The 4967-nt window shown below is 29.7% G+C and overlaps 1 long non-coding RNA gene across 1 annotated transcript; it reads left to right on the top strand.

The window, feature by feature from the left end:
• Positions 1–305: 305 nt before the first annotated feature.
• LOC144997522 (uncharacterized) lies at positions 306–2720 on the top strand. The gene is made up of 6 exons (XR_013659836.1): positions 306–877; positions 1035–1115; positions 1309–1324; positions 1472–1537; positions 1671–1708; positions 1805–2720. It is a non-coding gene; the product is annotated as an uncharacterized LOC144997522 (long non-coding RNA).
• The last annotated feature ends 2247 nt before the right edge of the window (positions 2721–4967 follow it).

Raw genomic sequence — 4967 nt, 5'->3', positions numbered from 1 at the left:
GCTTGTACTATTAGCTTAATAATTTGGACGTTTTAAAAAAATAATATTATTATATTCAATATATTTTTAAAAAAAACTAGATTTCCTTTTTATATATATATATAACCTTATAAAGCATCTTTGGTCTGAAAATTAAATCGTACAAGGTCATAATGCAATATTTACAACCATTTTATGCATTGAGAATATTGGTTTGGTCAATATTTGAATAAGTTAAAGAACTGTGCGTATTGTTTCACATCTCTATTGCCATATCTTTACCTGGCCTTTTAGTTATCCCAAATTTATCGTTTTTTCAAATGAAATCTGTTATGAATTCAACACCATAAATTGATGCTCCTTTCTCAAATTACACAATTTGAAAAACCCTAATCGGTTTCTAGCCCAGCCGCTCTTCCAGATCCACATTGTTTCTTCCATTAAACCTCTATCGCTCATATGGTGTAATTTGGTGAACAATTTCCTATTTCTAGATGTCCCGTCCAACAACCTTCCAACTATGTCTCCCGTTCTTTAGCCTTATAATGCTACTGACACATATTTGATGCATTTTTCTTATGGATCTGTTCACAGCTTTTTCCCCACCGTCAAACACTCTGTATCCTTCCGCTTATCACCATGACGAACTGCCACAACCAATATCACCTTCTCCCCTACCATGACCTCACACATTGGACCATACCTCTCTTAACTCTATATCCGCTACTAAAACCCTAATCCCTCCACACAAGCCAAACACTTGACGTCGCTGCTCATTCAGCTTTATCTCTCTCTGAAACTTCATGGCTGCTATTCCTATCTACCACCAAGGCTGATTGAACGACGAGTTAGAAATTTTATCATCTAATGAGCAGTCGGCTTTTACTAAAATTTTAAGGTTACAATTTCGATTTTATATGTGATTCTTTTTATATATTCATCCATACTATTTTAAGATTCGAAGAAACCTAGGTTTTAATGGTACAAGATTCGATTTGAATAAATCTACGATTTGATGTTTTCAAGTGTTTGTTCATGTTTCATTTGATGAACAGTCAACCATTGCCACCATCTATAATGGTCACCATGTTATTCACCATACCAAGCAACCATCACGTACTACTTTCACCATAAAGGTATAATCCCTTCTCTTATTCTTTCTTTATCTCTCTCTCTCTCTCTCTATATATATATATATCTCTATCTCTATGTATGTGTGTGTTTGTATCTGTTTGTTTCCAATCTATTCTCGGCCTCTTAACCTCAATAGTGAGTTCTGGGTATGATACTACTCTAACAAGAAGCGAATCTATTTTCATTTGTGTGTAGGAAGCATATCTCAGAGGTTCGATTTAATCTCAAGCTTTACACTCCTGAATATCTTGAAGAATTCCTTTATCACGTTCGAAATCCACATATTATTAAGTCTATTTGTTGATTTTTCTTTCAAATCTCAACTATGTTTTGTTTGTGGTTCGATAAATGTTTTCAGATCTAGATGAAAATCAACTTAAAGGGAACAAAAAGGGTTTGAATAAGGTTTATCAAATTGCATTAGGTAGCAAGCTATTACTTTTCCATCTTCACATATGTTTCTTCTATATATTTTGGTTTATAGTAATGAAACCAATTTTAAAGAATGTGTTTTCAGTTTATAATAGTTCTTATGGACCTTTTGACTTTTGTTGCAGGTTTTTGAGTCCTCCACCTACAAACATGAATAGAACTGGTAAGGTCTACGAGAACAACATTGATTTTTTTTTAAAAAATTTGGTTTTTGGGTTTTCCTATAAGAGCATGAATAATGTTGGATTTTTCTTTGTAGATTTGAATTTTTCTGTGCAGATTTGGGCATTTCTTTACTGATATGCAACCATGAGGCTTAATGTAATTAGGTATACAATTTTTTGTTTTATTTATATTTTGTGGTCTAAGATTAGCTTTGTTTTATGGAAAAATACGTTCATTTTAGGTTCACATCTATTTTATAATAATCATTAGTTGTCGATATGTTTTAAGTTAAACTTTCTTCACTTCGGTACTTTTTTACGAGGTTTCAAAGGTGTAGTTGTTAAATGTGCTTTTAAACATTATTCCTAATTTTATAATACTTAGGCAGTAGAACAATTATAACTTGAAATAAAACCAGGCTTTATCTTAACATAAAACCAATAATAAAAATATACTTAGCAAGTATATATAGAACTCCCACGGGTAACATCAGGACTATATCAATAACATACCAGGTTTTATCTTAACATAAAACCAGTAATAATAACATACTTAACAATTAGTATATAGAACTTCCGAGTATAACTCCGGAACTATATTGCACATAATATACTAGTAAGCTACCCGCACGATACATCGGACGATGAATAGTTTCATTCCAACGATTAGTTTTTTCTCATGCGATGAATAATTTGCTTTCAATCTATATCGAGCAGTCGACTGCTCTTTTTTTTTTTTTTTTTTTTATCATTATCTATTTTTTTTTTTTTCTGTCTCATCTTTTTTTATCCGGTTTTGTTTTAGTCCACTTTTGTATGACGGTCATTTCCGTTTACTTTTTGGTTTGGATTCAGGTTTCGGTTCGGTTTCAATTTTATATTTCAATTCCACTTTTAATCACTTTTCGACAAATTAGACTAAAATTTTATCAACCAAGACATCGTTTATATAAAATTATTTATGTTGTCACATTACATTAAATTACAAATCGACATTTCCTTCTAAACGTTTCTTTGTTCAAAATATTTAATAGATATTAAGTTTTATATAACTTTTATTTATATATATTTATAAATAGCTCTTCTTTTAGACTTTATTAGAATTAAAATAAATGACATTAAAATATTAAAGATTCAAGAATAGAGGATATTTAAATGTTACAGATAAAAAATCAAAATTAAATGAGATGTATATAAACCAAATAAAAAAGAAAGTGTATTCTCTTTTATTTAAGTTTTTTGTTATTTATTCATATTTTCAATATTATAAAAACTTAACCCTAAAACTAAAAATTATTTCCAAATAACAGATATTATATATATATATATATATATATATATATATATACATTTTAATTATATTTTTGAATTTTACGCAAATCTTTTTCTATATATGAAAAAAATATATCTTGATTTATATTTTTGCATCTTTTGTAACTAAATGAATTAATTAGATATATTTATTAAAAGAAAAACATTGGTTGCGATTCCAATATATTAAATGATTTTAGGTTCTCTTTATCTTGCCTGAATTTGCAACTTTGATATTTGAATTTATTAGCATACACGTGAACAGAAATCAAAAGATTGTATCTGAGCATCAGATTGTGGGTCCAACTTTGTTTTTGCAGAAGACGCACAAGATAAATAGGAACTTTGGAAAGTTAGTTTACCTCTTTAATCTTTTTGATACTAAAAAAAAAAATAGTATCTTAAAAGTTTCTTTTTTGCCCCTTTGTTTTTCTAGATAAGGAAAAATGCTCTGTATGCCTTTTTTGCAATGTCACATGGTTTTGAAGCAATGACAACAGTTAATTTCAATACACTTCTTGTCAATAAGAAATCAACAACTATTTATTTTTTTAGTGCTTGATTATGTATGCAATTCTCATATCATGACTTATAAACATAGACAAATTGGATATTCTGTTTTTAATTATGACAACTTTGCCCCTACAAGATCACATTGCAGGTTCTGAATTTCATAGTTATGTTTGATTATATTAATGATGGCATGCTGAAGATACTTTGTTCCATCATAAATCACTTGGCCTGCTGCTGCCATGGACATGTACACTTCATATTATCATCATAGTTACAAACCCCCCCCCCCCCCCCCCCCCCCCCACCCACCCATTTGGTCTTGGTAAGAAATTTAAGTATTTTTATCATTCTAAAATGCATCGTTTTATTCTATATTTAGGTTATGGATATAATTATCATTGTAGTAATTTTTTCCCTGTGTACATAAAAATAAGTTAGTTGTGCTTCTTTAGAGTCAATTTGGATAAGTTGTTCCTAAGGTGCAAGTTCCTTTTTTTTTCTGTAATGTGAATATTATTAATTTATTTAATGTACGACTTTCATTCATCTTTCGGTTCATTCATTATTTTAATAGTAGTCGGGAGTTCATTCTTTATAAGTGATTTTGAAAAGTTTCTTATCAGCTATTGGAAGTTTCAATCGTGATAAAAGTATGGTTCTTTTTTTATGACTTATTTTTAATATGAAAAGTTTCCTAAAGTTAACCCGACATTGAATTGAAACTAATCAATGCCCTCTCTACAAACTAATTTCTAAAATAAACTATTCACCACCCGTCGCTTAGCGCGGGTAAACGGCTAGTTACCTTATAAAACATTTTTAGTCAAATACTGAATTTTAAGTCGTACAAGCCCTTATATATTGTTTACAATCATTTTATGCATTGGCAAATCATAAATATTGGTTTGGTCAATATTTGAAAAAGTTAAAATAATAACTAGAAAAGAACCCATGCTTCGCATGGGTCGGAAGGAACTTTTTTCATAGTTGTTAGTGATGATCATGGGTCGGTTTGGGTCGGTTTTTGGCTTAAACCAAACCAAACCAAACCGTAGAAAGTTGGTTTTTAGGTTTTTAAACCCATATAGGTTCGGTTTTTGCATGGGTCGATTTTTCGCTTTTCCTGGTTAGGTTTATGGGTTTTCGGTTTTAAACCGTGGGTTTATGAGCTCCTGTTTTTTTTTTCTTCTAGATTTTGGGTTCAAACCTAGTGAAAATACGTTGCGATAAATATTATTGTATCTACTTTAAATATAATAAAATAAAGAGTACGAATTTGGTATTATAAAAACATAAAAGTGTTCAAAAGATCAAAGTTTAACACCATTATCAGTTTGTTGAAAATAAACATAAAGTATTAAATAGATAAATTCTAAAGTGTAAAACTAAAAGTTTAAATCATAATATAAATAATATATATGTGGGTCGGTTCGG

Source organism: Lactuca saligna, chromosome 5 (assembly GCF_052625555.1).
Source record: "Lactuca saligna cultivar CGN05327 chromosome 5, ASM5262555v1, whole genome shotgun sequence".
In the NCBI taxonomy this organism is placed as follows: Eukaryota; Viridiplantae; Streptophyta; class Magnoliopsida; order Asterales; family Asteraceae; genus Lactuca; species Lactuca saligna.
This window is presented reverse-complemented; position numbering and strand designations above follow the sequence as displayed.